The 13,396-nt window shown below is 38.8% G+C and overlaps 1 protein-coding gene and 1 long non-coding RNA gene across 5 annotated transcripts in view; one reads left to right on the top strand and one right to left on the bottom strand.

Annotated features, from left to right (window-relative positions):
- Nucleotides 1-13,396, bottom strand: part of epha6 (eph receptor A6) — a 674,628-nt gene that overhangs the window by 433,457 nt on the left and 227,775 nt on the right. The window lies entirely within an intron of this gene.
- Nucleotides 3,478-3,938, top strand: LOC122555111. Its single transcript, XR_006313176.1, has 2 exons — nt 3,478-3,594; nt 3,728-3,938. It is a non-coding gene; the product is annotated as an uncharacterized LOC122555111 (long non-coding RNA).

The following is a 13,396-nucleotide window of genomic DNA, read 5'->3' as shown; positions in this document are numbered from 1 at the left end:
CTTGGTCCAAGTATGGACAAAACAGTTGAACTCCAGAAGTGAAGGGAGAGTGATTACCCTTAACATCAAGACAGCTTTAAACTCAGTGTGGCATCAAACCCGAATAAGTGGGAATCAGTACAAAAAACTTTCCATTAGTTAGAGTCATAACTGGCTCAAAAGGAAGACAGTTGTGTTGTTCAAGTTCAGTCATCTCTACTCCTGGATTTTTCAGGATTTTCTCAGGATGGTGCCCAGGTCCATCCATCTCCATTGCTTCATCTATGGCCTTCCCTCCATCATAAGGTCAGAAGTGGAGATGTTCACTAATGATTGTGCAGAGCTCAACACAATTCCAGTTCCTCAAATATTGAAACATTTCATGTCTAAATGTAGCAAGATCTGGATAAGTTCCAGGCTTGGGCTAATAAGTGTCAAGTAACATTATCTAACTATCACCCTTTGACGTTCAATGGCATTCACGTGCCCTGAATCTCCTGCTGTCAAAGTAACTTACTTCCTAACTCCACAAAATCTATCCACCATCTACAAGGTACAAGTTAGGAGTGCAATGGAATATAGCATCATTCCTTCAGTGCTGCTGGGTCACATTTCTGGAGGTCTGGGGCATGAAGGGGGTACATACACCAAATGGATTGCATTAATTCAAGTTGGCAACTCAGCACAAACCTTCTCAATGGCATCCTGGAATGAACAATAAATGCTGGACCAGACAACAAAATCTATATTCACTGAATGTTAAAAAACATCGACTGCATTACTCTCATCTACCTGTCTTTGATCTGAAATTGATTAAACAACTAAACAATAACAAATCAGTGATGAGTTTCTTTTATTAATAACTCACCTGGCCAAATGCAGGTTAACTGCCCAAATCACACCTATAAGCTTCCTTTTCATTGAGGTGAAACTGACTTGGCTTTATAACATTTTGAACTCTTCAGTCCTCTGGAACTACCCCTCCACTTAAGCAGGATAGGAAAATTAGGAACATTGAACTCAACATTTTCTGTCCTTTTGGATAAATCAAATCTGATCCATTTAACTTATCAACTAGGCACAATCAGCTAGTATTATTCCAACTCATCAATTTTAAATCCATCAAGTGTTTTAACCACTTCCTCTTTGACTGTAACTTGGGCAGAATAGTCTTCCTTGAAACAAAGTATCCATTTATAACCTCAGGCTTCCTCCATATCACCATGCATAAATCTCCTTTTGCATCCACACTTAGGCTCAATTCACCTTTAATCATCTCTTTGTAATTAATATGCTTACAGATTACTTTTGAGTTGTCTTTTATGTTAATTGCCAGTTTCTTTTTATGCTCTCTCGTTGCTTCTCAATTTTTTTTTTTCAGTGCACCCCCAAAACCTTCTATATTCATTCACAACTGTTATCTACCTGATATCTGCTGAATGCACTTTTTAGATTCATATTAACACCTATCACTCTGGCTTCCAGAGAACACTGGAGTTTTTGGTCTTTTCTCCCTCCCTTGTCAGAATGTACTTTGCTTATGCCCAAAATATTTCTTTTTCGAAGGAAGCACACTGTTCAGTTCCAGGTTTCCTTGCAAATCTTAGATTCCAATTTATCTAGTCAGACCCATATATACCCCACTGAAGTTTCTCATCTCTTAACTGTTATGTTCTGCAATATAACCATGGATGCGTCCAATCTGGTCCTGATGACTTATCAACTGCAGTATAGCCAGACTACACAATATTTCCTCTATCAGTTTTTGACTTAACTAATATTTCTCTTTCAACTTGATCTGGGCAGCATTTTCTTTCTTGGTGAACACAAATGTATGTATGCAATACATCAGTCCTGCAAGAAAGGATAATTGTAGCAGATTCAATGATAACTCTCAAAAATAAATACTCTAATCATATACTTGAAAATGAGAAGATATACAAGCTTAAGAAAAGAGCGGGGATAGGGTGGTGGGGGGTGGGGGAGGGGAGGCAGAACAATCTCAAAGATCTAGCACAGCTACAATGGGTCAAAATAGTATTTCTATTTTGTACCATTCAACAAAGGCCACAATCATAAGGGTTGGTTGTAGGGAGTCCACAAGTTACTTTCTCCATATCCAACCTGCGTCTTGCCTCCCGCCCCCCCCACTGCAGCCCTTCAAGGCACATGACATTTGGTTAGTATCTCAGAAAAGTGGAGGATGCAGCCAAGGCCATGGTGACAAGGAAGGAACCCTATCACTAGAAGGATACAAAATTAATAAGAAAATTGTCTTGGATAGGCTGTTGGCACTTAAAAGTTGACAAGGCACCAAGGCTGGATGAGATGTGTCCAAGAATTTAGAAAGAGGTGATGGCAGAAATTGGACGGATGCTAGACACATTCTCTCAGGTTTCCCTGTAATTTGGGGAGATGTCACAGTGGCTCAGTGGTTAGCACTGCTGCCTCACAGCACCAGGTTCCCAGGTTCAATTCCAGCCTCGGGCAACTTTCTGTGTGGAGTTTGCACATTCTCCTGGTGTCTGCATGGGTTTCCTCCGGGTGCGCCGGTTTCCTCCCATACACACAAAAATGTGCAGGTCAGGCAAATTGGCCATGCTAAATTGCCCGTAGTGGGAAATTAAATGTGAGCATAGTTTCTGAAATTGAAACATTAAGCTAGTTGCCTAAAGATTGGACTAATATATACCCACTAACAGGAAAAAGGATAAAAAATAAAGTGAAGGAAAGGAGATGTGGGAAAAGAAGAAAAGAAAAGCAATGGATAGAACAGCAGGAGATCAGTAAGGTGCTACCACCAACCCAAGATCCATCTTAGTCTAATAATTGCTTAATACAGCAGTACTTGTATCAAAAATACCGTTAAAGTAAAAGTGATTTCTTTAACATCGGCACTAAATCACTCTACTGTGTCAGATGTAGAGATACAGTAAGTGGAAATTCACTTACCTAACTGTGAATTAGAGTTCAAATCAAGCAAGCAACTGCAAAAACGTCTCCTCCTTTGACAATGCATTAAGTGCTGATAGTGTCAATCTTATTATTCCCAGTAGGCATGTAATAAATCCACAACTCCAAATGCCTTCAAATATGGCACTAATTGAGCAATCTTTCCTCGTGTGAGTATACATAGAGATTTTGTGGAATAAAAATGTCACACGGCTCCAATGGAGGTGTTCATCTGCAGTCAGGGTGAACTGCATTGTTGGGGTAATTTGGAAAGAACGGTTCTTTGCATCGAGCCAGTGCTACATCTTAAGGCAGCACTGCTCATTACTTGATGTATAACAGAAAACAGAACCTTGTCCTACATTATCATCCTTCAGCTCAGTGAGGACGGGTGTAGGAGTGTAAATGCTGAAATATCATTCAATGAAAAGCATTCCTGACATCTCATAGAGGAAGCAGGGTGAAACCATTATGCAAAAAATAATATTCCACACTGTGGCACACATTGAAATATAAATGTTAACTTCTTTTCCATTACATTTCTAGATGTCTTTCCTCAGAAAAGATGACAACATTTTTTGAAAAAATGTCCTTTGAAATATTAGGCTTGGTTGCTGAATGACAATCAAACCGATAAATCATTGCCTACTGTTAGTCACAAAAGTAAGTTATCACATTTCTCAGCAATCGGTCAAAGCACTTCAATTAATTACATTTAACTTACAGCTCTACAAATGTATGGCAGGAATATCATGCAGTTATGCTAAACACTTCACTAAATTTGCTCTCATTGCAGGCTTCCATCAAATTGTTTGGCTAGAGGAGTTGGGCTATCTTACAGTTTTCAAGGAAAGGATCACCAGCTCACTTGGACCGGTATTTCTTATAATGCAAGAAAATTAAAAATGATCTCTTTATAATTGATACAAATGCTTAAAAGCTCATTTTGCACATTCTGTAAAACACATTCCATGGACATTTTAAATAAATTACAAATTTTCCTTACAGTGCTGCTTTCAGACCAGAGGTCATGACAATAAGAGTTAGGGTTCATTTTCTAACTTAGCCAAAGAAATCTAGGTTTTAATACTTGGTGCTATTTCCTGGCATTACTACTATTAAAATATTACTCCTCCTTGATCCCAATGACATAGTTCCAAAAATAATCCAATGTTTTGCACACTTGCATTATTAAAGTCAAGAAAATCAGATCAAACTGATGATGAGAATCCATCTACCAGAATTGTTTGTTGTAGTTAACCGATATGATGTGTAGTCAAGATCACTATCTTAACCATTTGTGCCAAAAGGATGCACATTAAAGCGGCAGAGGACCTGAGCATATACTTTACCATAACAATCTCTCATGAAAGTATTGTAATAGTAGATTCCAAAATAATTTATAGTTTTCTTCTCAAATCAAATAGCTGCATTTAGAGTATATTGATGTCATTTGCACATTGGAACACACCAAGGGGGAAGAAAATCAGCCCTTTACTCCTGTTTTTTCCTGATCTGGCAATGTGCCAAATTCGAGAGTGTGGTGCTTGAAAAGCACAGAAGGTCAGGCAGCATCCGAAGAGCAGGAGAATCAAAGTTTCAGGTATAAGGTCTTCATCAGGAAATGAAGCTTGTGGGCTGGGGGGACTGAAGAGATTGGGGGTGAGGGAGGGGAAAGGAGGTGATAACTGGGAAGGTGATAGGAAGATGAAAGTGGGGGTGAAAGTGATAGGTCAGAGAGGAGGGTGGAGTGGATAGGTGGGAAGCAAGATGGACAGGCCAAGTTGGAGGCTTGGGACTAGAATAATGTGGGGGGAGGGGAAATGAGGAAACTAGTGAAATCCACATTAATCCCGTGTGGTTGCAGGGTCACAGCTGGAAGATAGGCATTCTTCCACCAGGCTTCGGGAGGTTAGGGTTTGGCGATGGAGAAGGCCCAGGACCTGCATGTCCTTGGTGGAGTGGGAGGGGGAGTTAAAGTGTTCAGCCACAGGGCGGTGGGGTTGGTTGGTGCAGGTGTCCCAGAGATATTCCCTGAAATGATTCGCAAGTTGGTATCCTGTCTCCCTGATGTACATTGGGTACAATGGATATAGTAGATGACGCATGTTGAAGTACAGGTAAATTTCTGTTGGATGTGGAAGGATCCTTTGGGGCCTTGGATGGAGACATGGGCGCAAGTTTTGGACTTCTTGAGGTGGCAGGGAAGGTGCCGGGAGGGGGGGGGCGGGAGGTGTTAATTTGACAAGGGAGGGAATCGACTCTCCAAAACGTAGACAGGAGTGGGAAGGGAAATATATCCCTAGAGGTGGGGTCTGTTTGCAGGTGATGGAAATTGTGGAGGATTATGCAATATATCTGGAATTTGGTGAAGTGGAAGGACTAGGGGGTTCTGTCCTTGTTACGGTTGGAGTAGTGCTGTTCAAGGCCAGAGGTGTGGGATGTGGAGGACATTAGATAATCTTTCAAATTTGATTATCTATTAAAACAACTTTTCAGAAAGTCATCTTTAAGTAACTCCAAATTGTTTAAGTTCAGTTTTAGCAGATACTCCATGATCAATACCATGGAAAATCACCAAAAAGTCCTGTGGAGTATATAATTTTTGGGATTCAATAATACCTCTTAAATTAATGGCACTTTCAACACTTCATTACCTTTGTCTCTGATATGTCCTTTTATTTCTTTTTATAACCTCTTTCATGTATTTTGCTTGCTGCTCACCTTACTTGGGTCAGTATATTTTTGTTTTAAAATAGTTGAACATTATTTTTATTTCTCTCTCAAGCTAAATTGATCAACTTTTGCAACATGTTTTATAACTCAGTGGCTTATCGCTGGCTCACTGGCATCTTGCATTTATGCTTTGACGATGCTGAAAACAGTAATCTGGATTTTTCCATCACCAGGCAATCATTATTCCAGGGTAAATAGGAGTTGTGCATGTGAACTCTATGGAATCCTCACTAAATCTCTAAGGGTATTGTCCAGGAACTTCATGATGTCCTACCCGGTTACAGACTCAACATGCCCCTCTTTTTGCCTGTTACTGAACTGGACACACCCTCTATCCAAGCTCCAAACCCAATGCACCCTTTCCTCACTTGAGACCTAAGCTGCATTTCTCCCACTGGGAGATGAACCCCACCCCCTCTTCACTTTCCTCCGATCCTGACTTGCTTCCTACTTCTCCCACTAAAACCCGCTACCTCCCTTCCCCTGTCCAAAAGTCTTCCCTTCCCTCAGCCCAGGGCCCGTTCCAGACACAATCTGCCTCTTCCCTTACTCCAATCTGAATCTGCCTATTTCAGAATACTGCTGCAAAAAGGGGGCATGGTTTGCCTTCCCCTGAGAGTTCTGCTCTACAAAAGAACAGTCAGAATGGAAGGAGAAAGTGAGGATTGCAGATGCTGGATGAAGTACAACTTTATGTTCAAAGGAACCCTGATCAAAATCTCCTGTCAGAACATGGAGCTCTGTCCTTTTATTAAAAAGAAGGGCTGTTGTCTGCAAGGGATTGTCATTCATCTGAAAATCTGTACCAATATTGTTGCCCAGTTATGCTGATTAAGAAAGAGAAAAACTGTGTGTGAAATAAAATGATAGTCACAGCCTACTAGATTTCATTGCTCTTGAAATCAGATATTTGTATGTCATAAATCTCATTAAAGCACTTACTGGCTACCACCTTGCTTGAAAAGCTCCTAATAAAAGAATCTAATCAATGCACTATGATCTTCTGCAGTGAGGAATTCTCATTAGTGAAACAAGTTTGTTAATTATTACACAGCCTTTATAGCTTTTTTACAGAATTACTCATTTATTAATCTTAAACATATTTAATGATGACAGGGAAAGGAGTGAGGTGTTTAAAAAGGCCAGGAAGAATGTATCATTCTCTAAATAATTTACAAATGTACTTTCCAACATCCAACTACCTTCCATTTGTCACAATACTTCTGCAACTTTCAATTCTCGTAACCATACCCTTATTTCTACCTTTGATGCTCTCAGCCAAGTAAAATCTTTACTCTCTTTCATTACAGTAATTCCTCCTAGTATGATTTCGTCTCTGCCTCACAAAAAGAATGAAATGCTGATTTAAATATATTTGGCATCACCCAAGCCATTCATCTTCAGATCCCCATGACCAATTCAACCACAATGGAATACATGGACCTCCAACAAAACTGCTCACTCCACCAGGATCAGTTCAAAGAGCACAAACAACCTCAGGGTTCTTTTTGTTTTTGACATGTCTCTCAAACCTTCAACTACCAATAAAAGCAAAGAGCTATAGTTACTTTATTCACGTGAGCAAAATTCTATGGAAATGCCCTTCCTCTCTTCTCCTTGCCCACTAAGCCAAATCCATTCCTAGCTTTCCCTTGCTATACCTGTGAATTTATATCTTTTACATTAGTTCCCTTCCTTATTTCCCTCCTACTTTTCTCTGTGGTACCTGCCTTGGTTTGCCTGTTAGCAGCTAGTAGTTGCCCCTCACAAAGCCAGGCTAACTATCGCGAATCAAACTAGAATTTTCCAAGTAAGCATAAATCCTGTCTCTCAGATTCCTCTGGAATAATTTGCCCACCACAGATTTAAGACTGACTGGACTGTAATTTCCCAGGATTATCCCCATTTTGTTTCTTGAACAAGGGAATAATATTTGCCACCCTCCAATCATCTGGAACTACTCCAGTGGACAGTGAGGACTCAAAGATCATCGCCAAAAGTCACAGCAATCTCTTCCCTCGCTTCCTATATAAACCTTGGATATATCCCGTCTGGCCTAGGGGATTATCTATCCTCATGTTTTCCAAAATTTTCAGCACATTGTTCTTCTTAACATCAAACTGCTTCACCATATTAGTCTATTTCACATTGACCTCACAAATGACAAGGTGCCTCTCAGGAGTGAATACTGAAGCAAAGTATTCATTAAGGACCTCTCCTACCTCCTCTGACTCCAGGCACAAGTTCCCTTCACTATTCCTGATCAATCTGACCCTCATTCTGGTCATCCTCTCATTCGTCACACAAGTGTAGAATGTCTTAGAATTTTCCTCAATCCTATCCACTAAAGCTTTTTCACGCCCCCCCTTCTAACTCTCCTAAGTCTATTCTTGGCTACCTTGTAACCTTCTATAGCCCTATTTGATCCTTGCCTCCTCAGTCTTAAGTAAGCTTCCTTCTTCCTCTTGACTAGATCTTCTACATCCCTTGTCACCCAAGGTTCCTTCACCCTACCATCCCTTCCTTGCTTCAGTGGGACAAACATATACAGCACTATCAGCAAGCGCTCCCTGAAACTCCACATCTGTTCCCAATTTAGGCCCTCTAATTCCTGCTTAACAGCATTGTAATTTCCCTTCCCCAAATTAAATACTTTTCTATACCGTCTGTTCCCATCCCTCACCATGACTATAGTAAAGGTCAGGGATTTGTGATCACGATCAAAGTTCTCTTCCACTGAAAGATCTTAGACCTGACCTGATTCGTTGCCAAGCACCAAATCCAATATGGCCTCCCCTGTAGTCGGCTTATCTACCTATTGAGCCAGGAATCCTTCCTGGACACACATGACAAAAACTGCTCTATCCAAAGTATTTGAACTAGGAAGGTATCAATCAATATCAAGGAAGTTAAAGACTCTATTTCTTGATGAACAAACTATATTGGTAGCTTCAAGTAATGCTTTCCACCTTGCCACAAGTGGAAATTTTCTCTGTATCTCCTCTATCAAAGTATTCAAACATTTTAAATCACTGTAATAGATATTACCTTTTCAAGTGAAGAGAGATCCAATATATTAATCATTTCTTGATGTATGCTTTCATATTTCTGGTATTATCCTTATCAGTTCATCATCTACACCCTCTCCAGTATTTCAATATTATTAAATTATGATATGGTGACTAGAACTGCATATTGTAGCCATAGTTCAATTCAAATTCAGCATAACAACTCTACTTTTCCATTCTATTCCAATAGAAATAATGCCTGTTCTTTGTTTGCTTTTACTTTTACGGCCTTGATAAATTGTAGTGCAACTTTGTATATTTTTACCCTAAGCCGCCTTTGTTGCTCATTACATCTAGACTTGTGCCTTCCAAATATCCTATTTTTCCGACATAAAAATTGTCTCTGTTGAACTTCATTTGCTATATATCTGTCCATTATTAATGCTTTTCTGTAACGTGTTGCAGTTCTCCTCAGAGTTGACTATCTCCTCCCAATTTTGTGTTATCCACAACTTTAGAAATTGTCTTACTTTCAATGTCCAAACTGTTAATATAAACTATGAAGAGCAGTGGCCCCATCATTGGTGCTTGCAGAACACAACCTCCCACCATACAGCAACCTCTGCTTTCTGTCCTGAAGTCAGCTAGTATTCCTTTCATCATCCTGAAACCTCAGTCTCTGACCTTCATTCAATAGTCTATTAAGGGGGAACTTGTCAAAGGCCTTGCAAAATTCCAAACATTGCATCTACTATATTACTATTGTCAACTCGATTACCTGCTCAAAAGTAAATCAATAATGTTGGACAAGCAAGATTTTTCACTTTGAAATTCATGACAATTATTCATTAGCACAATTTGCATTTCCTGACTTTTTAAAATTCTCTCCTTTATTAAGGATTCTATTATTGTTCCAATCACTGGTGTTAAGATAACTGATCTATAATTCCTGTGTGAGATTTCTGTTTACTTTCTTAAATACAGAAGTCACATTAGCTATTTATGAGTCCTCTGGCGGTACATCTTTGCCTAACAATTAGTAAATATGCCATTTCTACCTGAGGTGCAATAGATCCAAATCAAGGATAATTTAATACATAATTTTATTTTATATGCATGAATTTCTTTGCTCATCATATCATTCAATGCCATATCTATGTACCTAGTAAATACTGAACTGTAAAGATGATTTCATATTCTGCAATCTATCAATATTTGTTATATTATCCTATCATTTAATGGCCTTGGTCTGATTTACAGTCATCCATTGTGCATTGTAATTGTAAAACTTTTATTTTGTTGATAATTTCATTTTATAGTTTATCTTTGCTTCTCTCCAAATCTCTTTGCATTCTCTCATAACTTGTACTCTTCAGTTGCTTGGGTAATCCTTTTTGCCTCTTTACTAACCCATAACCATACTTGTATATCTTTATTCATCTGTGGAATTCCACCAAAGTTTCCAATTTTATTTTCACAAGTGCCTCAGAATAACTTGTTCTCGGATTTATTAAATTTGGCTTTTATCATAATTAACCCTTTTCAATTAGAATGTTGAAGTCACAATTACCAAGATGTTACCCTGCCTTGACTTATTACCTGATCTGGTTAATTCGCCAGTACAAGTTTCAAGAACAAATATCCCCTTGTTTAGCATTTTCTAAATTGGGTCATAAAACAGTCCTTTACACATTGTAAAAATTAGATTACTTTATCTCTTCTATCTATCTCCTCACTATAATTCACCTCATAGTGGTTGAAAACCATCTCCTCCCATGTTTATTAAGAAGTCTTTACTTGTTACGAAGGTGATAAAATATGAACAATCAACTTTCCACTTCCATCATCTGATTTTAATACTTCAGACTTGCATGGACCGAAATAGTGTTTAAAATAAAGGGAAAACATTTTGACTTAAAATAGCCACAACCATCACCTGATCACACAGATTAGCTAAGATTCATGAAAACAACATGGAATATGAACTCAATCTGAACCAAAATTAACATTTTAGCAAAAGATGTTGATCAGTCAAGCATGAAAAGAATTCGATTGTATTTTGACTTAATCCTCTATAGTGCAATGTTGTAGGTGGAACCTTGCCTATAATTAACAACCTAGAAAGAAGACTTCTGCAGATTCAATACATAAAAATTTGTATTTCAAACAAATGCTTTTGGCAAAAGAGCGAAGGATTTTTTAATGGCAGAACTGGAACAAACTACACAAAATGCTATCTGTGCCACCAGGATACAGATTCCAAATGAAAATACTAGTTTTAAAAAAACAAGAACACAGAGAATTCAATGAATAACTAAAAATAACCACGACTGCCACTGGTTCAAGACACCAATTAAATAACCATGGTCTCAGGTTAAAACTTCAAGGATGTTCTAAGAACATGAAACTAAATATACTTTACATTGTCTTTTGTGCAGGACACTAACTGTACTTGTGTGCATTCCCCTTGATGTTGTGGCTTTATTTTGTTGCTCAGGGTTAGAAGATGATAAAATTGCTCTCTCTTTTAATCAAGGGAACCTTGCAATTGGCTCTTCACTACTACAAAAGAAATCAAACACAATTTAACTGCAGAAAGGAATAGCCTCACACTAAATCAAATACAAATCCTTGGTTGCAGTTAGTCAGGAAACACGGTCATTTTAACGACCAGACGCATTTTACCATGCAGCCCACAGCTATTGAAAGAAGTGGACATTTTTTTTAAAAAATGATTAGTTCTTTCAGAAGCTTTTTTTAAACAAAAAAGAATTGTCACAATATTTTTTTGGGCAAAAGGAAGGACTGCAGATGCTAGAGATTAGAGTCGAGTGTGGTGCTAGAAAAGCACAGCAGGTCAGGCAGAATCCAAGGAGCAGGAGAATCGAAGTTACGGGCGAAAGCCCTTCATCAGGAATGAGGCTGAGCGCCGAGGGGGTGGTGAGATATATGGGAGGGGGTCAGTAATACTAAAGTGATTAGATGCCCACTTCTGATATTAATACTTCCATAAGACAGGATGAAGTAACTTAAATGTTAGACACTCTCCTTAAAATAATTAAATGATATGGTTAGGCATGTAAACTTCCACCAAAGCAAGGACACTAAACATCGCAAAGTCGATGGTGAGACATCCAGAGGTGGCAATTGAGGATGATGAGACCAATAAATTAATATTCTAATTGTGGAAATTAGAATTATAGTTCTGAGAAACAAAAAAAAAGTGGTGAAATAGGATAGAGAGAGGGCAACAATAAAGTAGAGAGAGAAGCATGAATGGGAGAGAGAGAGAGGCAGAAACAACAGAAATTTCAGGAAGGGAAGGGAGGAAAAAAGACACAGTAGAGAGAATAAGAAAGGGAGTTTAAATTAGAACAGTTAGAGGTAAAAAGACAGAATCTGAATGCAGCAACTGAGAACCCGCTGATAAGGGATCTACTCTGATGTTAGCTCAAATATCTGATTCATTTATAGGAAGTAGCCATCACTGCTTAGAGAGAAAAACAATGCCATTTTTTGTGCTTGTGAAGATCATAAAAATAATCTCTGCTCCAGAGCTGGAGATTTATAAGGGTTTTAAAGTTACTGGTCTGAGACATCTATCCATGGTCATTCAAGCATGGCCTGGGAATGGAATTTAGTAAGAGTAAGCTTGTAGGAACTTCAGACAGGACAGTGATGCAATTTAACACCAATTAGATGAGCCAAAGGCAGGGTATTACTTTATATGGAACATAGTCATAACAAGAAAAAGATATAAAGATAGATTTCAAAAAGGATTTGTTGCTGCATTAGGTCGCATGATGTGTTCAGTCAGTTCAAAAATTCATCCAGACATGTGAATTGGATTGATCATCAGAGGTGGATCCAAGTTCACAGATCATCAAAACAACCAGTGTCATTGTGGCCTCTCAAATTTTAATTTTAAATGTTGATCTTGCTCTTTGTATGCCTTCTCTGCAGCTGTAACATTGTATTCTTTGCTCTTTTCTATTACCCTAATGAACTTTGTATGGTATGATGCCTATTCTACATGCAAAACAAAACTTTTCATTGTATTCAGGTGACAACAATACATAAAATCAAAATATGCATTATTGCTTAGTGACTTTATAAAGGAATAGCACAATTATTAGGCAGGTAGGTAAGTTGATATCCAGAAGAAAGGCAAGAACTGGAGAGTAAGGGTCTTACAAATGAGAACGAGGTACAGGATGCAAGGGCAGACTCACTGCAGAGGCAGACATTAGATCATCACAAGTAATTTTCTCGAAAGTCAATTTTCAAAAGTGCCTGTAGCTGGTAGTGGGTTATATAAAAGGGCAACAAAGGGCTAAAACTCAAACAGGCAGCACATGGGAGACCGACTAGCAAGGTTAGATCTCATGGAATACAGGGAGAACTAGCCATTTGGATACAGAGCTGGCTCAAAGGTAGAAAAAAAAGAGGGTGGTGGTGGAGGGGTTGTTTTTCAGACTGGAGGCCTGTGACCAGTGGAGTGCCACAAGGATTGGTGCTGGGCCCTCTACTTTTTGTCATTTACATAAATGATTTGGATGTGAGCCTAAGAGGTACAGTTAGTAAGTTTGCAGATGACACCAAAATTGGAGGTGTAGTGGACAGCGAAGAGCGTTACCTCAGATTACAACAGGATCTGGACCAGATGGGCCAATGGGTTGAGAAGTGGCAGATGGAGTTTAATTCAGATAAATGCGAGGTGC

Source organism: Chiloscyllium plagiosum, chromosome 12 (genome assembly GCF_004010195.1).
Source record: "Chiloscyllium plagiosum isolate BGI_BamShark_2017 chromosome 12, ASM401019v2, whole genome shotgun sequence".
Classification (NCBI taxonomy): domain Eukaryota; kingdom Metazoa; phylum Chordata; class Chondrichthyes; order Orectolobiformes; family Hemiscylliidae; genus Chiloscyllium; species Chiloscyllium plagiosum.
The sequence above is the reverse complement of the archived record's forward strand: the minus strand, read 5'-3'. Positions and strand labels throughout refer to the sequence as shown.